The 25,826-nt window shown below is 33.9% G+C and overlaps 2 long non-coding RNA genes across 2 annotated transcripts; both read right to left on the bottom strand.

Annotated features, from left to right (window-relative positions):
• Positions 1-1,093: 1,093 nt before the first annotated feature.
• On the bottom strand, positions 1,094-5,070 carry LOC111508266 (uncharacterized). Its single transcript, XR_002722502.2, has 3 exons — positions 4,446-5,070; positions 4,229-4,328; positions 1,094-3,157 (listed from the first exon to the last, which is right to left on the bottom strand). It is a non-coding gene; the product is annotated as an uncharacterized lncRNA (long non-coding RNA).
• A 336-nt stretch (positions 5,071-5,406) lies between these two features.
• Positions 5,407-22,235, bottom strand: LOC141487129 (uncharacterized). Its single transcript, XR_012468216.1, has 2 exons — positions 21,896-22,235; positions 5,407-5,826 (listed from the first exon to the last, which is right to left on the bottom strand). It is a non-coding gene; the product is annotated as an uncharacterized lncRNA (long non-coding RNA).
• Between the last annotated feature and the right edge of the window lie 3,591 nt (positions 22,236-25,826).

Below are 25,826 nucleotides of genomic sequence, written 5' to 3'. Positions count from 1 at the left end.
TCTCCAGAGGTGAGAGCATAATCTAACTATCTCAGCCCATGGTAGTATAGCCCAATAATATTTGGCTCTATCTATGAAGATCAGAATTCTCCACCAGAAATGATAGTCTTTAATGTAGGAACATAGGCTTTCACGGCTGAAGTCGAAGTTTTGGTTGGTTTCCGAGTTTTTTCGTGGTCTTCAGTAATATAGCTGCAAGAGTTCAAGCCCAAATTCGAATGTATTTTCTTATGGCGCTTCATTCTGGTGTTTTTTGGACCACAGGCCCAGATCACATGAAAGGGATAGACGTCCGCGCCTCGTCACTGCCAGACGTCCATTCTGTGTGAATTGGGCCTTCAAATTTCAAAGCCCACTTCTCCACGTTTGTCGTCATACAGTCGACTAATCGGAAGCTACCGTACATACAGCGGGAAATTCAAATCAGTAGATGAACAAGGCGAGTTCTGGCACAAAATCCCATGTATTTCCTCATGGTGCTGAAATTTTTTCAATTTTCATGACATCCGAGCGGAACCTTATGGAACACCTAACTCGAGGTACTTGTGTTTAAGACAGTGGAAGAGAGAAACTTGTGACATAATCAATGCAGGATGGAATGAGTATCGTAGAGATTCAAAAGGCGTGAACGCCCCTTGGGACTCCGCCTCCCGCCTCAGGTCATCATAGGCCTCCACCCCTCGGGCCCCCTTGTCACGAACCACTCACGTGGTCCTAGTGGTCATCGGTAGCTGACTGAAATTAAATTGAAAAAACTTATCGGTATGAGAATCGAACCCAGATCGGTTTGACGGAAGTCTAGCGTTCCAACATGACAGTAGGACACAAAGTCGTAACTTCGTCAACCATCTTCCATGCAAGGAAGCGAGTAGTCGATTGTGAATTGAGCTCCTGAAAATTAAGCAAATAAACAAGTTACTACGTCTGAAATAAAATTGAAAAGTGCATATTATAATCATAGTGACATCCTGGTTTCAACCATCAAAAATTAAAGAAGAAAATATGGTACTAACAAGAGAAATTCGTGAGGAAATAGAATTTGCCGTCAATCTAATGAAGAAGAAACTAATGAAGGTTGTATCTACAGTGGCGGAACTCGAAGAAAATTACACCGATATGAATGAAAAATTCAAAAGTATGGAGAACAAATTAGAAATAGCAGAAAGAGAAAAATATGTAATGGAAGACAAGGTAGATCAAATGGATCAAGCTACCAGGTCGTGTAACTTGAGAGTATTTAGCCTCAAAGAAAAACCAAATGAAGTAACAAAGGAAGAAATTAAAAAAATTATCAATTCAAAAATGTCCCTCGATCTGACAGATGGGGACATTTCAAATTGTTACAGAGTTGGCCAAAAAGTGGAAAATAAAACGAGAGGAATTTTTCTGAAGCTAAATAGTCTGGAACTCAAGCAAATAATTTATGGAAAGAAGAAATTACTCAAAGGAACGGGAATAGTCATAAAAGAAGACCTATCGGAAGCAAGAGTGAAGCAATTGAATGTCGCAATAGAAAAATTCGGACTGAAAAATGTTTGGACCAATAATGGCAAAATCTATTTCAATAATAACAATAAAGTACATATCATGAAAACTAGAAAGGACTTTGAAAAATTTCTGTGAAATTATACATGTAAATCCCACAGAGTAATGTTACCATATCATATTAACTACTTCATTCCATAAATTAAATTAATTTTTTCAATTTTTCAAGTTGCTCTTAATTTTCTGTACCTACCATGATAGATTTCCTGAAGGTGCTAGATAATAACACTGAAATTGATACGAAAGTTCACGATAATTTCCAGGGCTACATACAGGAGATAACAGATAGAAACAGGTATGGCATAGGAATAGCTCACTTCAATATTAGAAGTCTTCAAAAGCACTATAACGAACTCTTGGTTTATATTGAGAATGCAAAATTTTTTTTAGATATAGTTGTATTATCAGAAACGGGAAATATTAAAAACATTTCTAACTTCAGTATTCCTAACTATAGTATTCATAACAACGAATCTACAATTAATAAATGTGATGGTGTGGTTATATACGTAAAAAATAGCATATCAGTGGAAGCGATTATTGTTGAAAAAAGTAAAAGTAAATTCCTCAGGCTGATATGTAACGTAGGGTACTCAACAAAAAAATGTAAAATAGGTATTACTGCATACTATAGACCACCTGCAACAGATTGTACAGTATTTATGGAGGATCTCGAGACATACTTAAATAACATTGAAAAACAAAATACAGAGGTATATATTGGAGACATTAATATTGACATCTCGAAAAAAGAATCAAGCAATTACCTAAATATATTAAACTCAAATGGTTTCATATCGTACATAAATCAACCTACAAGAGTTACAGAAAACACAAAATCTATAATTGATCATATATTTGTCCGAATGAAAAACAGTATAAAAAACGAAACCGAAATCGAACCCGTGATATTTCGAACTGACATGACAGACCACTTCACACCTTTCATATATATTCCATTGAACAATAACAAATCTGAAAATACAGAAAATGATGTCAGAATTACCAACGTAAATTGTGAAAAATTGAAAAGTTTTCTTATAAATGAAACATGGGATGACGTTCTCATATCAAATGAATCCCAAACAGCGTATCAACTGTTCATCGACAAATTAAATTATTACATAACAAATTCAAGTAAAGTAAGTATCATAAATAATAAAAAGTATAAAAAAATGAAACCGTGGATTACCTTAGGTCTCATCACATCTATTAAACGCAGGGATCTTATGAAAAAAAAAACTAATTAAAAACCACACTGTCGAAAACGAGAGAAACTACAAAGAATTTCGAAATAAACTCAATGCTTTAATTAAAAAAACAAAAAATGAATTTTATCAGCACAAAATAGAGGAAGCTGGAAAAGACAATAAAAAAATATGGAATGTCATAAATGATATAACTGGTCGCAATAAGAAAAAGAACAATATACAAATAGAAGACACACCATTGAAAAATAAAACTGGAAATATGATAACAAGCAACAAAGAAAAAGCCAACATATTTAATAATTTTTACACCAATCTCGGTATCAATATGTCAGAAAAAATTCCCAAAATGAATTCAGCCAGACACTCCTTAGCAAGAAATGATTCAACCATATATTTAGAACCTGCAACAAAAAATGAAATCATTATTCAGATATCTAAACTGAAAAATAATTGTTTTCCAGGTCCAGACAAACTCTCAGTTAAAACCATAAAATACATTCATGAATTTATCCTATCCCCACTAGTACACATAATTAATCTATGCTTATCAACTGGAAAAAGAAATGGAAAGAGTCTCTCATCACTCCAATTTTCAAATCAGGCGACCGTCGTGAACCAAGTAATTATAGACCAATATCTGTTATAAACAACTTAGCAAAAATATTTGAACAGGTGGTAAAAAAAAGACTGTTGGATTTTTTTCACAAACATAATGTCATCACTGATAGGCAATATGGTTTTGTGCAGAACTCAAACACTGAGAATGCTGTAGTGGATTTCCTGGAGGAGACAGTCGGGGCCTTGGACAAATCGATGAAATGCGTTGCAGTATTCCTCGACCTTGCCAAGGCCTTCGACACAGTTTCCCACGAAATTTTACTCAATAAGCTGCACCATTACGGTATACGTGGTCTGTCGGCTGACCTTATGACTGATTACCTAACAAGTAGAGTACAACAGGTAAAAATTGGACAAGAAATAAGTAACGTTTCAAAAGTAAAAATCGGTGTACCACAGGGGACAGTATTAGGACCGATACTGTTCCTTGTGTACATGAATTATATTACAAGAATTAATGGTTTTAAAGGACACTATTTTTGTTATGCAGATGATACAGCTCTGATCTTCACAGGAGAAACTTGGGAGGAAGTAAAAGAAACTACTGAGACTGACTTGCAAAAAATACACGACTGGCTAAACTTAAACAAACTCACCCTGAATATTGAAAAAACAAAATTTCTCACATTTACGCCAACAGTCACTACCCAACCAAAAAATATTCTGATACAATTACACATCACAAACTGTCATAAGATCGATTGCACATGTTCCATAGTAAAAAAAGTGGAAAAAATCAAATATTTAGGAGTAGTCTTAGATCAATGCACGCGCTGGTCAGATCACATCACAAATGTTAATAACCGTTTAAGAGTCTTGATGCATAGTTTTTATATCCTGAGAGACGTACTTACCAGAAGAAATCTCCTTTTACTTTACAATTCCCTAGCTGAATCTGTAATGACCTACTGTATTACAGCATGGGGTGGGGCCTTCAATACTACACTTGATTCTCTACAAAAAACACAAAATATTCTTCTAAGAATTATTCTGAAAAAAAATAAACGCTATTCCACTGACATGCTATACCAAGAATCACAGGTCTTGAATATAAAACTGTTATTTACTCACCAGTGTTTAAAAAGAATGTACATCAGACACGAAACATCTAACCAGAGAAAAACTGGAATAACCAGATCCACTAGTAATTTGAATCTCAGTATACAACTTTTCAGAAAATCTTTAACGCAAAGATCTTTCTTTTTCTTCGGCCCTAAATTCTTCAACTGCATTCCGATTGAATTAAAATGTATTCGAAAACTAGAACAATTCAAAAAAGAAACAAAGAAACATATTCTACAATTTTCAAACAAATTTTATAATATAATGAATAATAATTTAAGATGAACCTTACCTTTAAAAACTATCTGTTCTCCTCTGTAACTGACCCTGCTTGAAACGGTTTGGAATCCTCACCATTTGCAACTTATATTATATAATTAATTATTATTTTTTATAAAAAGAAAAAAATTCATTGAATCTATCATGTTAATTTTTCTACTAAATTTTTTCTCTACTCACTGCTTAGTTATAATCATAAAATGTACACTTTTTTAGAAAGTCTATAGATCTAGTACATGACAGAACAGATAAACATATCTAGGCCAAGTTACTGGATCTGAGACTTTTGAAAAACACAATATGTTACATGTAAATATATAAACTGTACTTCAATATATCAATATATCAATATCAATATCAAAGTTAGCATCATCAGGAGAAGAAGGAAATGGCACCCAAAAGAATCGGGAAGTTATTTGTTGTGGAGTTAACGTTCGAAGGTGAGGCAATGGAGGAGAGCAAAGTATTCGACATTGAAATTTCAAAATACGTTGTTTTGCGTACGTTTCGACCGTTTCGCGTGCGTTTATTCCGTATCGTTTCGTCGTCATTGTAGCCGTTTTCGTCTCATATTTCGAAATTCTTATGCGAAGTTGTGGAGATCTGGAGAAAAAATATGAAAATTTGATTATCCACCTACATATCTTTACGTTTTATGCAAAAATAGACACACCCGGTAATGAAAAAATCATTGTAAACTAAAACATATGATATATTTGGATTCCTTATAGTGAGAAGGTTTCGAATCTGTCAAAAACAGGTCACTTTCTGTATTCATTTCCGGTCGTCCGATTTCGATTGTTACATTGATTACCGATCTTAATGGCAATCTCCTTGAAGGGAATTGTTACTCAATAACAAATCCCTGAATATCGAGGACTGTTTGTCTCATAACATGCAACTGTAGACTGGAAAAATGAAAACTGCTCAGATTTGAAACTGATTCTGTTGAGGTTGCTCAGATGGTTTTAGATGATGTTGAGATGACTCTGAACTGATACTGCACACGTTAATGTATTGTGGAAGCTGCTGAGATTTAAAACTCGTTCTGGAAAGGTTGCTGCAACAGTTCTGGATGCTATTATTGATCTGCACACGTTGATCTATTGATCTGAAATAAATTAGATTTTCAATACAAACATATACCAAAAAAATATTTTTTTAACAGTGAGTTGATGGTTGATGAAGTGATGGTAAAACATCAATGAGCTATACTTATAATTGAAACAAAAAAACAAATGTCATTCAAAACACATATTCTGCACGTACTAAACGAGGGAAAAATATAGTATGAGAACACTAATTTATGCGGCTCATATCTATGAAAGAGAATTTTTAAGCCGAACAAAAAAAAATTGTATACAACAGTAAAAGATCTAGAAGAGTTTCATCCCAAAATCATATGTATTTTCTTATGGCCCTTCATTATGGCGATTTTACGAAATTCGACCTCCAAAGCCCACTTCAAGGTCACACGTGTCTCTTGCTTACTTCAAGATTACACGTGTCTCGTCGTTGGTAAGTGTTTCAGAAAAAGAAACGTTAGTGAATGGGGATGACTACATCACACATGTCTCTTTCCCAATTTTACGTCATTCAGTCAACCAATCAGAAGCTACAGCGCGTACAGCTGGAAATTCAAATCAGTAGGTGAACAAATTTGGTCCAAGCGGAACTTTGTGGAACACCCAACTCGAGGTAGGTGTTTTTTGGAGAGTGGGAGAGGGAAACGTGTGACGTAATCGATGCAAGATGGAAAGGGTATAAGAAAGATTCAAAGAGCGTGGCCCTCCCTTGGGACTCCGCCTCACCCCTGAGCCCCCATGTCACGCACCAGTCACATGGTCCTAGTGGTCATCGGCAGCTGAGTGAAATTAAATTAAAAAACTTACGGTATGAGAATCGAACCCAGGTCTTCGGCATGGTAGAGGTTGTCCTTAGCCTTGACACCAACGTGAAATATTGGAAGAAATTGCGAATTGTTTATTCATAGCGGTTGTTTTGTCGGGACCAAATACTTGACCGAATTTTCTGATTTCCGTAGAATTTTAGGGAAATTGTGACGTTATTTCCATGTAGAAGATAGAAAAATATCCTTAGATTTGGGGAAGAATTGATGTTACATAAAAAGGTGTGTGTGTGTAAGAGTAAGACAGACACGTGTGGCATAATCGCTGCAAAGAGAGATGGAGAGACCGTTTCCGTGCGTGTCAGTCTTTACAAGGTATGGTAGAATTCATGATTATAAAAAAACATGGCGGCAATGTAACGGACATCAAGTGGAGTATACAAAGTACATTTAAATACATCATTCAAGAAAAAACATGACAGTTCAACGAAGTTGTAAAATTTCAACGTGTGATTCCTTAATGTGTACAGGGGGTCTCAAAATACGTCATTTAAGAAAAAAATATGTCGGTCTGGAGTGTTGTCTGTCAATGTGGGAAACGTATTTATAAATCTAAGGGTGTCGAGGACTGCCGCAGTTGAAACGTTTGGAAATTGTAACCTAAGACGACCATGGCAAAACCCGGAAATCAAGCAGAACCTGATAGTTTTTGTCTTTCACCTCGATTCACATTGCAGAACGCAAATTCAGATTCATTATAATATTTAAAAAAATTCATAAAGTTTTCAATCCGCGTTTCATAACAGCAGTATTTTCCGCAGCGTATTACAAAGAAAGTCTATATTGTGAAAATTAGTGATTATCATCATGAAGTGTTGATTTTCTGCAAGTAAAGGATCAGTGTATTGAAAAAATAACTCAAATTTAGGGTTCAGTATCTTTATCAATGTATGTATGAAGTGAACTACATATTCATCATCATAACTTCAGTTATCAATAATACTAAATAAATAACTTAATTTTACAGACAATTATTCAATTATCATATTTAGGATTTACGTGAAATGCAAAAAAAAAATTAAACGCCACACGCTAGTCGTCAATTGAAGCATAAAAGATATTCGTATTCTGTGATTACATACAACATATGTATTAAATGGCAAACGTTTTTCATGTTTTATTTGACTATACGGAAAAGAAATATGTCATTCCATAGAACACTTAGAAAGTGGTGTATGTTAATATTAAATTTGAGTTGAGTTTCACAAAATACCCACGTTGAAGCTTCATTCGCTTTCATAAGCAGTGACAGCTCGTGCATTGGAGAACAGGGGAGGCTAAAGTCATAAAGACTATATACAGCGTGACTCACGTTCGATGGTAGGTTAGACGTTCCTGGAAAACGCAAAGCATGATTTTTCTGAAAATTCCATTCTCACATTTCCTCGCCTGTTCTATCGATCTAAAATATTTTCAGCATTGCGGCGTTGCCACTTCCATCAAAAAGTCCTAGCAACTTTATTTTTTTAAATAGAATACCCCTTATATTAATACATTTTTGGAATCGCTCTGGTATTTCAATACTTTTTGGTAATAATGTCCCAAACCTATCTCTATCTGTTTTCGAGATAAAAAATAAATTGTGCTGAATATGGTGCAAAACATAACCTTAATTGAAATTAAGTGAATCAGTACTCTCAATTCATGAAAAGTTGATATTTTGATGATAGTTTGGACAAACTCGAAATATTCAAATAACACCAAGAAATTGACTCCATATCATACAGGGCGTGCTAAAATTACTATTATTTCCAGTGTGCATAAAAGTAGTTGAAAGTTCATTTTTTCAAATGAAACCCCCTGTATATTACTCGGTAAAATGAAAGATGGTGAAAAATGCTTCAAGATGATATATCATGTCCCTATACCTAAACAAGTTTTCTCAATAAAGTCGCTTCTTCTTAGAATTTGGATTTAGGTAGCAGTGGAATTATCAAGCTTATAGCAGTTCGGTTACTTTTATAAGTAATTTACAAAGAGTTTTCGACGGTGTTTCAAATCATCTTCCAAAATGAATGCAAATATCGATTATTCAAACGAAGTTCTTATGAAATTATTCATTCTACACATGAACAAAGTGATCAAATCATTGTCAGAACGTGTAAAAAAATTCAACCAAATGTATCCTGAATTAACTCCAATGAACGAGAGGAAGTTTGTAAGGTTACAAAATAATTTCCATAACTATGGCTCAAAGTTTCCAGGGAACAACTGTACCAAAAATCAGTCATTTTTAGGTAAGAAGTAAGATTTTGTGGGCTAAAACATGTGAAAGTACAGACAATAACAGAATAGGATGATTCAAAATAACAAAATTGTAAACAAAATATCACATTTCCACACAATGAATGCTGAAAATGTTGTCCATTACATCCTAAACACTTCAAAATGTTTTTTTTGTACGCGACTTGTGGTTGCTTTTTCAATTTTCTGAGGATCCAGATCTTCAATACTCCGCAATATTCGCCGTCGCAATTCTTCTTTGGTAGGCACTGGAGTACTGTATACCCTTTCTTTAAAAACACCCCTTTAAAGAAAAGTCAAGTGGCGTGAGATCGCGTGATCTCGGTGGCCAATCCCACGGCCCTAAACGCCTAAACCAACGATCGTCGAAGAGTTCGTCAAGTTTCCTAGAAACTTCCTGGGTGGAATGAGGTGGCGCTCCGTAAAGTTGAAACCACGAATTCCTATATTCCTCTAAAGGCAAATCTTCAAGAAAATCGGTTACAGTCGCCCTTAATATTTGAAGATATCTCTCTGCATTCAGTGTGTCTTCATAGATAAGAAACCTAATTTTATTGTTCTTCAGAATACAGAAAACATTCAGGTCTATTTTTTCTTGAAAACCCATTTCTTTTGTAACATGAGGATTATGTGATACACCTAAATATTTTTCTGCACTGCGAATGGAAGCTTCTGGATATGCATAAAAATATGCCAAAACGTTAATAGTATTCTCCTCATTCGAAGTAACAGGTTTGGTAATGTTGAAGGCGCTTTTAACATGGAGCCATAGTTGAGGAAATTATTTCGTGATCTTACAAACTTCCTCTCGTTCATTGGTGTTAATTCAGGATACATTCGGTTGAATTTTCTACAAGTTCTGGCAATGATTTGATCACACTGTCCATGTATAAAAAATAATTTCATAAGAACTTCGTTTGAATAATCAATATTTGCATTCATTTTTGGCAATTTTTTGAAACATCGTCAATAACCATTCATCAATTACTTATAAAAGTCACCAAACTGACATAAGCTTGATATTTCCACGGCTACCGAGAAATCAAATTCTTTAAAAATTATTTTTTGTACAACTGTTATTGAAAATCTCTTTGATAGAAACACTTCAATCAGAACACCTACCAAAAAATCATTTAGAAAGGTTCACACATGCAGTTCGTGTTATTGGTAATATTAAATCCCTATGAAGTTACTGACGATGACGAAGTAGTATTCAATCCAACCGTAGAAAGTCCTTCATGACTAACCAATAATCCTGCTTGAAATAACGTGAGTTGGCGTATGTAGTTGTAACATATGCCTTGTAATCAAAAGGTAGTGTGTGTGTTCAAATCCCATGGACCCTATATTTTTTTTATTATCAGCAGTAACGTTATACAAAAAAAATTTGTATGATACATTTGTTAAAAGTGATTTTATTTTGCTCGTGAGTTTGCTCCACTTGCTGACGCTCGTTTTGCAATTTTCCCCACTCACAAAATAAAATGCCACTTTCAACACTTGTAGGTGAAACGTGAATAACTATTTTTCCACAAAAACGGCTTCATTAAGGAAACTTGACAATTTATGCATAGGGACATGTATATCATCTTGAAGCATTTTTCACCATCTTCCAATTTATCGAGTAATATACAGGGGGTTTCATTTGAAAAAATGAACTTTCGACTACTTTTATGCACAATGGAAATAATAGTAATTTTAGCACGCTCTGTATGATATGGAGTCGATTTCTTGGTGTTACTTGAATATTTCTAGTCTGTCCAAACTATCATCAAAATATCAACTTTTTATGAATTTGAGAGTACTGATGTACTAATTTCAATTAAGGCTATGTTTTGGACCATATTTAGCACAATTTATTTTTTTAATCGAAAACAGATAGAGATAGGTATAGGACATTATCAACAAAAAAGTATGAAAATACTAGAGCGATTCCAGAAATGTAATAATATACGGGGTGTTCCATTTAAAAAAATATAATTGCTAGGAGTTTTTGATAGAAGTGGCACCGCCGAAATGCTGAAAATATTTGAGATCGATAGAACAATTGAGGAAATGTGAGAGGTGGAATTTTCAGAAAAATCATGCTTTGCGTTTTCCAGAAACGTCCAACCTACCATCGACCGTGAGTCACGCTGTATACACACAGAAAAATCCGCCGGAGGCGCGAAAATTTTTTGAGGTACCGCACCTATTTGAAGCAGAATACGTAATATTTGCATAAATGCAAACAAAAATTTTGTATCTCCAAAAATTATACGTGTAAAACTGACCATTAAAAAAACAAAAACAAGGAAAGAGGGTTATATTTGAGTTATTTAATGTAAATGAACTCTTCTCAGTCAATAAATAATACTTTTCCCTTCTAATATAACAGTTTTTGTTAAAAATGGCTACCATTTTTTTTATAGGAACAAGTACTTAATTATACTTATAAAAATAGGTCTAAAGGTAAATTTTATTGTCCGAAAAGAACCAACGGGGAGGTGAGAGTTGTGTCTCGCCAGGAAAGGAAAGGAAGGATGGGGTAGAAAGGAAGGTTAAATCTGGTTTGTTTAAGTGAATTCATAAGGCACTCGCAAACTACTTTTAATCGGCGGTCATTCAAGTTCAATATAGTCTGCGAGGGTCCCGCATTTTGTAAGGGAATTGAAAAGTGTATTTTGTAATTTTAGATAGGAAGGAAAAAAATAAAAAAATAAACTAAAAGTAAACATAACATTCTGTCTCAACCAAGACGAACAAAAACTCAAAAAAAAAACAAATTACAAAATGAAAATGAATATATACATATATATATATATATATATATATATATATATATATATATATATATATATATATATATATATATATATATATATATATATATATATATATATATATATATATATAAATAAATAGATAAGTACTCTTTGATCATTCTCATTTTGTCTTCAATCGAGGACCGCCTGCCCGGTACTGACGATGCCCAATAGGCTGAAACAGCTGTATACCGGTGGCTCTTAAATTGAAATCAATATGGGAATGATCAAAGAGTACTTATCTATTTATTTTTTGATTTTCATGGAATTATTTTCCAGCAGCTTGACTGCATTAACCTTTCTAGATTTCATATCATTTCTAGAAACATGTGGATTCGTTTTCCGATGGCATTTCAGGTTAGCTTCCCAAATTTCTGCTACCGCAGTTGTCGGTTGATTGGTCAAACCACCAACACTGACATAAAAACTTGGCAAGTTGACTTGGGTGTCACACCAATAGGTGGTTCCACTTATGTTTCGCTTGCGTTTACGCAGCTATTTTTATCAAGTACTTTCTTGGTTTTTTCTCATTTTGTCTTCAATCGAGGACCGCCTGCCCGGTACTGACGATGCCCAATAGGCTGAAACAGCTGTATACCGGTGGCTCTTAAATTGAAATCAATATGGGAATGATCAAAGAGTACTTATCTATTTATTTTTTGATTTTCATGGAATTATTTTCCAGCAGCTTGACTGCATCAACATTTCTAGATTTCATATATATATATATATATATATATATATATATATATATATATATATACAGACTTTTTGAATTATCTAATCTGCTTTAAATATAAAAGGAATCCTTCTATTTTTGAAATTGGCAAAGTAGTCAATTACTTCATCATAAAATCGGGGGTTGCCTGTCACTTCTTTTAGAAAATCTTTTTCAATTGGAAGAAGAGATATATTACTTAATCTTTTTTGATTCATGGAATTCCTACTAAAGAATTCAATTCTTGGGAATCCAAATAAATCGTAATATCGATAAGTCTTTTTAAATTCACCGATTTTCCCTAAGCTGATTATTGAAAGAAATTATGGTTTCTTTTTGAGCTGTATCTAAAGCTGTTGCTAGTGGAAAGTCATCTTCATTTCAAGCAGGTTGGAGCCCAGCTCCCTTACCCTTAGGACTGATGCTCGTCAGAGGGATGAGTGGGTCAAGAATGATTATTTGGTGGCGGTATGAAAGTCCTCAGACATCGTTATCGCCCTTCACGGAAACCCCTACCTGAGTGGGGTGTTTGGATGAAGATATTGTTCATCTTCTAACGGAGGACATGAGGGCCTCATTCGACACAGTGTCTGGGCCTTCTATATCGGGAGGGGTCGTCTACAGTGTAATCTATAGCTTTCCTGACTAAAGTGAAAGCTGTTGCTATATTTTTTTTGCTAAACAATTTTAATTTACAAGACGAAAATATATGCTCCTGAGATTCAAAATGTCTTTCTGTAGAACGAGGTAATTTTTTTTAAATCGGAGCATCCTATTTTAGACCACGTTTGGTATTCGGTTTGTACGGAAAATAAAACACAGGGCCAACAAAAAAGTTTTTCTCGTTTAATGGAGCCGGTTAACCAATCGCATTTATTGTACCAACTAACATTAAATCCTCGATTTTTTAGATTATCTCACGCTTTAATTGAAAACAAATTTGGTTGAGGTTTTCCCAGAGTTTCAATGATGTAAAATATTTATTATCATACGATGAAAACTTAAAATCATTTGTCAGCAACCAATCGACTATATCGTCAATTTTTTTTAATTTCGTCCAACTTATCCATAATAAATGGAAAAAAAACTTACCGAAAAGTGAAAACCTGAAAACACCTTGAAATTGAAAGGAAACACTTTAAAAACACATTAAAAATATTAACAAATGACACTGCTATAATACAATACTGCCCGTTTTATACACTAATAACAAATATTATCAAGAAGCAGTAAAACGATTCACTGAAATATTTATCAGTCCCGGTTCGTCATGAACGGTCACGGCATCCCGTCTGAATAATTAAATAAAAAACAAACGCAGTCGTACACTGACGGAGACCAACTGGAAGCTAGCCTCCACTAATGCTATAATTTCCGCAACTGAAATTACAAATCGGGACGTATGTCACTGGTTGGTTCGGTCTCGCGGAGCTTGTGTTTCTTGAAGCGGTCGGTGGCTTGGCTCCCTTGCGTCGTATGTCATTTATTATTTCGGGTTGATGGTTTATTCGTTATTCGTTCATGGGCGGTGCGTTTGATGTTTGTTGATGCAGTATACAGTGTGGTACGTACTACGTAGTGAGTGATAGTGTTTTTTCGGGCATATTATGTATTTATATTAAAAATTATTGGTAAAGTAAGGATACCCAAGCATTTTTAGAAAAAAAATAATCAATTATTTGTCAATATCTTTCAATTTATTGTGATGAATAGCCTCAAATTTTATGGGGAGGCTAAGCCTCCCTTGCCTCCTCTGACGAACCGCCGCTGCCATAAGCATCAAATTACCCGCAAATCGGGTGATAACCCGGACATTGGCAACACTGGGACTGAGTGTTTCAAAACGAAAGTTCATGTATTTAACAACAGCCACCTTCAGTCTCCAAGCCGTGGTGAGAAAGAAACAGCCTATGTTTTGAGAGCCACATTGATAATAATGAGAAATCAAGTAGTTCCACCTCTTTGGTGTTTGACAGATATTGAATAGTATTGTTTGATCAAATGTTTAATTTTTGAAAGTTAATGCTGGGTTCTTCAAAAATTAAAATGATATGAAGTATGAGGAGGTTCATTTGTAATTCTTTCCTATTTTTTTGATAATTAAATCACAACTCTTGAGAACAGATATATCACAGTTTTTTATTTTCCAAAAAATGAAGAAATCAGGAAGAAATGAGAGTCTACCAAAAACAAATTGGACTTCCGACCTCTAGTTCAGTGAAGTACATATATGAATCATTTTTGCGAAGATGTCAATAGATATATTCCACTTGCTTCACCAGATATATCTTTGGGAAAGAAAGTTTTCGACTTTCTACTACTCCATCTTAATACAAAACACATTGTGGAAATCTTTCAGAGAAAGGAAGGAAGCAATCCATTTCAAAAGAAGTAACTCTATATATAGATGTGAAGATCATGCGAAGCAGTAATTTTCAGACAAAACCTGGAAGAAAAAGTCCTCCTGAAACAGCTACTTCCATATAAAGATTGAGTTGCATGAAAAAAAAAATTCTTTCGGAACAAACACTTTTATATGAACACTAAATCATAAAAAAAAACATTTTTCTTTACTCAGTTTGTATTCCAAACATTCGTTATGGAACTGAATCAGATATCATTCACAGAATTTCTTCACAATATATTATTCACAATATGAAGGTAAAAATTCCACTTATATGAAACACTGTCATCGTCCTTGGTAGACATTTATATTTTGCCGTAAGACACTTGCCTTAGGGAGCTTTACTACCAATCTGGATAACATTTTGAGAAAAATACACATGGTTCAATCATAAATTATGACATCATGTCACGAAATGAATTTAATCGATCCATGTCATCGATGACATCGTAATGACATTCACTCGCCTAATTGATTAAATCCCAGCCAGAGGAATCTTGTTTGAATGGAGTGAGTTATATTTCCAGAAGTGATTGATTTTTGGAAAAGAAAGTTTTTGGATTTCCACTCCTCCATTTTGATACAAAAAAATGTGGGAATCTTCCAAAAAAAGGAAGGAAGCAATCATTTTCAAAAGAAGTAACTCTATACACAGATGTGCAGATCATGCAAAGAAGTTACTTTCAGATACAAACTGGAAGAGAAATTCCTCTTTGGAACATTCCCACATTTTTTTTATCAAGATGGAGTAGCAGAAAGCCAAAACCTTCCTTTCCCAAAAATGAATCATCCTTGAAAATATAACCGTCTCAATTTAAACAAGATTCCTTTGGCTGGGATTCAATCAAATAAGCGAATGAATGTCATTACGATGTCATCGATGACATGAATCGATCGAACCCATTCCGTGACATAAAGTGGTAATTTATGATTGAATTGTGTTCAAACGTATCAGTGTTTTTTTGCATAATTTTGAGGATTCTATAATTTTTTGATTTAACATTTTTTGACCCTCGGGTCAAATGGTAATCTCAAAGTGTTTATTGTTCATTTTTCGTTATTTAGAAATTTGAAACTTTCAGATTATTGGTATTTGTTTGAGATGAGTGAATCTGCAACTAAACGCTCTATAAAATATATATAAAAAAATAAAATAATTTTCTCAAGACCATTTATTTTTATTTCTTCATGGCTATATTATTCGGTTCAAATTCCGAGATTTCTAAATATAACGTGACATTTCTCTGTTTTCCTATCTCTTTGAAATTATGGCAGCTACTACCTACAATCTTCACTAATTTCTCTGTTTGCCGAATTTCGAACCTTTTCAAAGATGTTCGGAAAATACGTGACTTGACAATAATTCCAGCCTGTCCTAACAAATTACCCTTTCTCGAAAAATTTTTTTTGGGGTATAGGACCAAGTGAAAATAAATTTCAGGCTCCTTCCGAGCGTACTAGTAATAAGACATACCGTCTCACAGCGTATCACAAAAAACAGTTCATCGTTTGCAAGTACCGTAGAAACATTTTGTTGCAAGACATATCGTCTTACCAGAAAACGTTAACAATACCAATCTCACTAGTTCGGACTTCCATTGTCTACTATATAAAATGATTTGAAATTCCTGAAACAACTAAAAAAGAAGAATTGAAAATGAATAGCTGAAAATAACAATTATATTAACCAAAATAAACCTGAAATGAAATAATAGTGAAATAAACTACAAGTAAAAATAAAACAATCGAATGAATAAAAATAAAAAGTGGAGAGATTCCAAGTCACGTTAGTTCACGACGTTTCGATTGATAGAATCTACAATCGTCTTCGGGTGATGACTGGACTGATTCCTCCGAGAGATGACTATTTATAGGTCGTTCGAGTACTTTCACTTATCCCCGCTTTCCATTTTCCGCTTTACTGGTTCCGTGGGATGTGACCGTTTTCGCGGGAGTTGGCCATTTTTCGCTTGATGATGGGTTTCCTAATGTTGCGTATTTCTACGCTGGCTTAGCTGAATACGTTGTTGGACAACATGTATGTGGCTTCCTTGAATTTTCTCCTAAACCAATGTTTCTCTCTGTGCAAGATCTCAGCTTGGGACCACTCGATGTTGTGTTGATAAGTCCAAACATGGTCTGCTATTCCTGATTTGCTGGTTTCCCCTCGCTGTGTGTGTTTCTTATGCTCGGCAATGCGAACATTCAATGGCATCTTAGTTTCTCCAATATAGGATTTTCCGCACTCACAGGGTATCCGGTAAATGCAATTCTTGGAATCGCAGTCCACGTTTGGTGGCCTGGTTTTCGTGAGGCTGCTACGGATAGTGTTACCGGAACTGAAGCAGATTCTGATGTTGTACTTGGAACCAATTCTTCTTATCCTTTATGTCTAGTTCCATCTCGAGACCTTCCTTCGTATTACAGAGCCCAAAAGCCCAAAAGCCATTAACATAATGCAAAAAAAAATTCGAATTGCTTACAATGTATTTTTTTATAATAAATGTATTAACAATAGCTGTGAAAACTTAAAAAAATATTATTAATTAGTTTTCAGCCATGATACATTGAAACAATAAAAAATTAGAAAAAAAAAATTTGTAATGTATTTTTTATAAAATTTTAATTTTCAATTGTCAATAAAGAAATAGAAAATAATTTTTTTTTATTTTGGCAACGGTAATCTATTTTTTTGCCTATTGAGGATTACGTCACAGAAGGAAAAAATGCCAGGGTTTTTGTTTAATAATTATAGGGATTTTTATTTTAACTTTCAATTCAGAAAAAGTTATCAATTAACAAATCTATAATTAACGTTAAAGTTAGGATAAAAATTTTTTGACTGCGAATATTGTTTATCGATGTATCCCAACATTACATGAATTTTTTCATTCCTCGATATTTACATTTAATGTCAGAGTGACGAAAGGCGCGCGGAAGCCAGACTACCTGTTTTCAGAGCTCTGTGAAAATTATAAATAATCGAGATACAGTTTCGTCGAGACTATTTTTACGCAAATTCATTGATCTTTTCAAATCTTTTTTCAAATCTCCAAAATTTTGAAAATTTTCCGAGATATTAAGAAAAAACTAATTTTTATCGGCGCCATTTCGGATCTTTCTTTAAACTTTCTAGGCAAAAATACGAATCGAATGACACCTTGGTCGTAATTTTTGTAGAGGGCTGAAAAATGTTACAAAAAAAAGTACATGTGAACTAGACTAGTTTTCAAAAACCTAAAAATAGGAACTCCAACAAAAAAGAAGTCCCTGATATATTAGGATAAAAACATTCAAGTTGAGAAACTCCGAATTGATATCAACAAAGCGAATCGAAAAAAAAAATTTGTAAAAAAAGAAGGAATAACTCTGGAACACACCAACCTATCATTAAATATGACGTGGCTTCTGCACTTGCACCAAAAAAAAAAAAACAAAATCATCAATCCGGAAAGCGATCCACCCTCAGATTCTTTTTCTAACAGGGAAACATGGACTGAAGTAGTCGAAAGAAAAAACAAAAAGACTTGTGTCATAGAAAAAAAACGAGGAATCTAATAGAGGGCTTCCTTAGAGTGTGAGTCTACATGTTTGCAGATCAGATCCCCAAACAACCATTGATAAATTATACAATTTGTTGAGGAATCATTTTCCTGAAGTAAATTGCGAGCACTTGATTTCTTGACTTCCAGCATTATATTCGTCTTTCAAGATAGCAATATTCAAAGGTAATTCAAAAAACCCATGGATCCAGAGGTATGGCCTTTTGGTGCATGTGTAAGTCGATTTTACCTGAAACGTAGGGAAACTACCAAAATAGTGTAATATATCGACCAAATCTTATACTACTCAAAATAAATAAATGATAAATGGACACAGAAGATGGAATGCCTCTGTCACAATTACGAATACAACTATGGAGACTGACCACAATATGGGCAAGCGATGCCACAGGAAACTGGACTAATCATTCCAGGAGACGTAGAGGGCCCAACTGAAATATTCATTCATTTGTTCACGAATGTTTTGATTGAAAAAATTGTTTTCCAAAAAGCGGTGGCATTTCTCGAGCTTTTCCTGTGACAATCTCAGGTTTGCGTTTCTGGAAAACGCAAAGCATGATTTTTCTGAAAATTTCACCTCTCACATTTCCTTACCTGTTCTATCGATCTGAAATATTTTCAGAATTGCGGCGTTGCCACTTCCATCAAAAAGTCCTAGCAACTTTATTTTTTTAAATGGAACACCCCGTACATTTTTGGAATCGCTCTGGTATTTTAATACTTTTTTGTCAATAATGTCCTACACCTATCTCTATCTGTTTTCGAGATAAAAAATGAATTGTGCTAAATATGGTCCAAAATATAGCCTTAATTGAAATTAAGTACATCAGTGCTCTCAATTCATGAAAAGTTGATATTTTAATGATAGTTTGGACAAACTAGATATATTCAAATAACACCAAGAAATTGACTCCATATCATACAGGGCGTGCTAAAATTACTATTATTTCCATTGTGCATAAAAGTAGTCAAAAGTTCATTTTTTTAAATGAAACCCCCTGTATATTACTCGGTAAATTGAAAGATGGTGGAAAATGCTTCAAGATTATATATCATGTCCCTATACCTATATCGTCAAGTTTTCTCAATAAAGTCGCTTCTTCCAGAAACATTTTTTTAGAATTTGGATTTAGGTAGCAGTGAAATTATTCAGCTTATAGCAGTTCGGTTACTTTATAAATAATTTACAAAGAGTTATCGACGGTGTTTCGAATCATCTTCCATAATGAATGCAAATATCGATTATTCAAACAAAGTTCTTATGGAATTATTTATTATACACATGAACAAAGTGATCAAATCATTGTCAGAACGTGGAAAAAATTCAACCAAATGTATCCTGAATTAACACCAATGAAAGAGAGGAAGTTTGTAAGGTTACAAAATAATTTCCTTAACTATGGCTCAAAGTTTCCAGGGAACAACTGTACCAAAAATCAGTCATTTCTAGGTAAAAAGTAAGATTTTGTGGGCTAAACATGTGAAAGTACAGACAATAACAGAATAGGATGAATCAAAATAACAAAATTGTAAACAAAATAACATATTTTCACAATAAATGCTGAAAATGTTGTCCATTACTTTCTAAACACTTCAAAATATTTTTTTGTACGCGACTTGTGGTTGCTTTTTCAATTTCCTGGAGATCCAGATCTTCATTACTCCGCACTATTCGCCGTCGCAATTCTTCTTTGGTAGGCACTGGAGTACTGTATACCCTTTCTTTTGAAACACTTCATAAGAAAAGTCAAGTAGCGTGAGATCGAATGATCTTGGCGGCCAATCTTACGGCCCTAAATGCCTAAACCAACGATCGTCGAAGAGTTCGTCAAGTTTCCTGGAAACTTCCTGGGTGGAATGAGTTAGCGCTCCATCCAGTTGAAACAACGAATTCCTATATTCCTCTAAAGGCAAATTTTCAAGAAAATCGGTTATAGTCGCCCTTAATATTTGGAGATATCTCCCTGCATTCAGTGTGTCTTCATAAATAAAAAAGTTAATTTTATTGTTCTTCAGAATACAGAAAACATTCAGGTCAAATTTTTCTTTCGTAACATGAGGATTATGATCAACCCAAAAATGTTTATGCCTTCTATTGAAAATACCATTCCTCGTAAATTTTTGACAAAAATTCCCGATCTTCCTGTGTATGAATCAAAAGGGATTCACAAAAAATACATTCTACGTTCGAAGTCTTCTGCTTTTAGAGCTTGAACTTTGGTAAATTTATACGGATGCATTCCGTGATTTTCCAAAATTCGTTGTACTGAAGCATGTGATACATCTACATCTTTTTCTGCACTGCGAATGGAAGCTTCTGGATATGCATAAAAATATGCCAAAACGTTAACAGTATTGTCCTAATTTGAAGTAACAGGTTTTGGTAATGTTGAAGGCGCTTTTAACATGGAGCCATAGTTAAGGAAATTATTTTGTAATCTCACAAACTTCCTCTCGTTCATTGGTGTTAATTCAGGATACATTTGGTTGAATTTTCTACACGTTCTGGCAATGATTTGATCACACTGTCCGTGTATAATAAATAATTCAGTTCAACTGTAGAAAGTCCTTTATGACTAACCAATAATCCTCCTCAAAATAACGTGAGTTGGCGTATGTAGTTGTAACATATGCCTTGTAATCCAAAGATCGTGTGTTCAAATCCCATGGACCCTATAATTTTTCTTATTATCAGCAGTAACGTTATACAAAAAAAATTGTATGATACATTTGTTAAAAGTGATTTTATTCTGCTCGTGAGTTTGCACCACTTGCTGACGCTCGTTTTGCAATAATCCCCACTCACAAAATAAAATGCCACTTTCAACACTTTTAGGTAAAACGTGAATAACTATTTTTCCACAAAAACGGCTTTATTGAGAAAACTTGACGATTTAGGTATAGGGACATCACCTCGAAGCATTTTTCACCATCTTTCAATTTATCGAGTAATATAGAGAGGGTTTCATTTGAAAAAATGAACTTTCGACTACTTTTATGCACAATGGAAATAATAGTAATTTTAGCACGCCCTGTATGGTATGGAGTCAATTCATTGGTGTTAATTGAATATTTCGAGTTTGTCCAAACTATCATCAAAATATCAACGTTTCATGAATTGAGAGTACTGATGTACTTAATTTCAATTAAGGCTATGTTTTGGACCATATTTAGCACAATTTATTTTTCATCTCGAAAACAGATAGAGATAGGTATAGGACATTATTAACAAAAAAATATTAAAATACTAAAGCAATTCCAAAAATGTATTAATATACGGGGTGTATAGGACTTTTTGATAGAAGTGGCAATGCTGCAATGCTGAAAATATTTTAGATCGATAGAACAGGTAAGGAAATGTGAGAGGTGGAATTTTCATGAAAATCATGCTTTGAGTTTTCCAGAAACGTCTAACTTACCATCTACCGTGAGTCACGCTGTTTACTGATATAATATTATCAATAATGTAATATCTGCTGTGAACTGAGCGATCCAATTCATTGTATGTTAAAAATGTGTCATGAAAAATGTGTCATACCTTGGTGTTGTCTGGAAAGTTGGTCTTCGAATTCAACTTTTATATCGGTAGTTGATGATTTTGTGGCATTTGGTTGATGTGAATAATCGATGATGACTATTGGATTCTCACGAAATTGTTCCATATCCATTATGAAGTTTGAAAGTTCTCATAAGCATGATAAGCTGAGGAGTAAAGTTTCTTATCGAAATCCAAATTCCAACGCTCATATGGATATACTTTAGAATTCAAGTAAACTTGAATGTTATTGATATCTACATTTATGAATCTTGTGATGTCCTCTTATCTCCAAATGCTATTGCTATTCATTTGAGGTTTCATTACCCTTTGTTGAGGTTGATGAGTGGTTCTAGAAGAAGGAAAGATAGCTTTAGAGATGAAGTCACATGTCCAGTACTTGTTAATGACTATAATCGTCACATGGGCTATGTCAATAAGTTTGGCATGTTAAAATCACTTCACGAAATAGAACGCAAATCAAGGAAATGGTGGTACCGAAAATTCTGGTACTTTGTGGATGTTACAGTGGTGAACTGATATATCATATTCAAGTCCCGATAACCAAGTAAAATAAACTTGAAAGAATTTCGAATTTTTGTGGTTTCTGGGCTAAAAGGTGCCACTTTTAGGGAATCAAAGCGTGGGCGGAAATGTAATGAAAATATACCTAACAAATTCAAAATCATCGTGCCACTGGAATTGAAATTCGATAAGAACTTGGATATACCCGTTCATGCAATTCACGACTATGTGCACATTGCAGCACTTCAAAAGAACCACACTACATCGTTTAGAAGTGTTCTACGTGCAATGTGGGATTATGCTTCAAAGACATAATACTTGTTTCATCTTATGTCATCGATGACATCGTAATGACATTCATTCACCTATTTGATTTGATCCCAGCCAAGAAGAATCTCATTTGAATTGAAGGGGTTATATTTTTAGGAGTGATTAATTTTTGGGAACGAAAGTTTTTGGCTTTCTACTACTCCATCTTGATACAAAAAAAGGGATGAGGGAATCTTACAAAGGAAGGAAGGAAGTAATCAATTTGAGAATAAATAACTCTATACATGGATGTATAGATCATGTATTATTTGTTACGAAAGATTTTTTTCTTTCGTGTAATTCAATGTTTATATAAAAGTGGCTGTTTCAGGTGGACTTTCTTTCAGTTTGTGTCTGAAAGTTACTTCTTTGCATGATCTACACATCCATGTATAGAGTTACTCATTCTCAAATTGATTACTTCCTTCCTTTCTTTGGAAGATTCCCTCATCTCTTTTTTTTGTATCAAGATGGAATAGTAGAAAGCCAAAAACTTTCTTTCCCAAAAATTTCCGAGATGAAAGACTATCTGTAGAAATCCAGCATCCAATTCATACTTTGCGGTGATTTTAACTTTGACATGTATACAAACGAAAACTTCAATTTATTGGGTATAGTTTTATCTTGTTTTAATTCAATTCCGTTAAGAGGATGGCCTACCCGAGTAACAGATACTTCATCGACAATAATATATCAGATTTTCGTAAATTTTTCAAATGGAGTTACATGCTGTGTAACTCCTGAGTGTAGATCCTGATACTTTCAATAAGGACGAAGTCTGTCACGTCAAAAGTAAAATGAAGAGAAACTTCAATGAAACTAACTCAATAAGATTTGAAAATTCTTTGATTTGTGAACACTGAAAAAATGTTCACAGAATTAGATATTTTAATGAAGCTTTCAACTACTTTTATGAAATTTTACTCCACCATTTCAACACAAATTTGACAAAAAAACAGATTTTATTACAAGGACAACAACAAGAGATGGGTAGACAATTTAATCATACATTCTGGTACATCATTGAGAGATTTGTTTGTGTTCAAAAATACATATCCAACTTTTTTTGCCAGTCTATAATTAGAGAGAAAAAGATAAGATAAGATATTCGATGCTCCTGATAAGAGACGTGCCTCGTGAAATGTTATATCAGAATTAACAAATAAACATAGAACATACAATGATATAAGTATTAGGTTGGATGACCAGTTGATAGAAGACCCAGAGAGTAACTCATCCATGTTTAATGCTTTTTTATCAAGACTCCTACAGAGCTGGTATATCAAATACACTCAACAAACAATGCTCTTGAAAATTTAGTTGATTTCAATCCTCACATGAAATACCTATATTCATATTGAAAATAGTTCTTTCTGTAATTATAGCACCCCTTTACGCATTTGTTTATTGTCATCCACAGTGTGTGTTTTTCCAAATCATTTGAAAACAAGAAAAATTATACCTATTTTCAAAAAAAGGAAAGCCAAAATCAGTGAAAAATTATCGCCCTATTACGGTTCCCTGTGGATTTTCTAAAGTATTTGAATACGCTTTTCTTGGACGCTTCTGTTCATTTGTCAAATGCAGCATGGATTTTGTTCCGAAAAATCGACAAATACGGTAATGTTTACATTATTAATTCTTTGTGATGTAAGTAGAGCATTTGACTGCGCTAATCATAAAAAACCTATTTCAAAATTAGAAATGTATGGTATAAGAGGGGTTTCTCTCAGTTGGCTGACTTCATTTCTTGAAAATAGAAAACAATTTGTGTCAGTGCAATTCAATAGAAAACATGAAATCTATAGAGTTGACTCTAAATATCTGAATATAAGTGTGGAACTGCCACAGGGTTCAATAATGGGACGTCTACGGTTTATACTCTATGTAAATTAGATTGAATCAGCAGTTACCGAGGGGCATTATACCGCTTATGCAGAAGACTTTTTGCTAGTTATGTAGTAGTCTGTACCAGTTAAAAAAATTGCAGAAAACAATTGTGCCAGAATAGTAAGTCTGATATCAAATCAATTCCATAACATTGATTCATTCTTCAATACAGACAAAACAAAAGTTATTCGTTTCACAATTAGCAAAACAGAGTGGAAAGCATGGCGAACAATGTGACTCTAACAAATGGTGATCACAATATAAGATTTTTGGGAATCATTCTAGATGATTTTCTCAACTGGAAAGCCCATTGTCAACAATTTATTCCAAAACTGAATTGATTGAAGTATCTCTTCATCAACTTACGAACAGTTTTAACAAAAAGTTAGTTGCTCAATATATATAATGCTCAAGTAGAATCTAGACTGAGGTATGGTGTCTGTTTTGGGGTGGATCTTCCACAGTTGGAAATGTTTTTAGAGCACAAAAAGGAATTCTGAGGTGCATAGCAAATTGTTCAAACAGAATTCTGCAAGGCACTTTTTGAGGAGTACGGTGATCTAACTTCAACATCAGTTTATATTCTTGAACTGTGTATGTATGAGTTCAAAAATAAATGAACTTCAACAACACATTTGATGCTTCATCAACATGACATTAGAACCAAGAATCATTTTCATTTGCCTTCAGCTAGATTCAAAGTAATGTCATGTGGACCGAAATACATTGGTTCAAAGATATATAATCACCTACCAGATCATTTAATGGCCTTGAATAGTTACAGTATGAGCATCTCTTCTACTTTCCTGTTTTTTTTATCGTGTATTTTGTATTGACACTTCCTACACAATTTTATTTTCTGACTAGAAATAAATTATAATTATTGTTATTATTATTAGTTCAATCATGAATAAGACGTGTTACATTCAGAAGACAAAAGTTTGGAACTCAATCTTCTAGAATGTCTAGAAATCAATAGATCCACGAATTCGGGTAATTTACTGAATGATCGATTAGAATTGTACAATTCTCCGTTTGTGAATATTCCTTCAAATGTGGAAACTGGTACATAAGCTCAGGATATTTAATTCATTACAAACTCAGGTACACACAAAACATTAAATGATTTTACTTCTTCGATTGACGACTTGTTTATTTTGTGGAAATTCATGTTCACTGAGGATACACTACAAAAACACACTTTTGTCTA

Source organism: Leptinotarsa decemlineata, unplaced genomic scaffold (assembly GCF_025532065.1).
Source record: "Leptinotarsa decemlineata unplaced genomic scaffold, Ldec_3_MD MMD2_tig00078363_RagTag_RagTag, whole genome shotgun sequence".
Classification (NCBI taxonomy): Eukaryota; Metazoa; Arthropoda; class Insecta; order Coleoptera; family Chrysomelidae; genus Leptinotarsa; species Leptinotarsa decemlineata.
The sequence above is the reverse complement of the archived record's forward strand: the minus strand, read 5'-3'. Positions and strand labels throughout refer to the sequence as shown.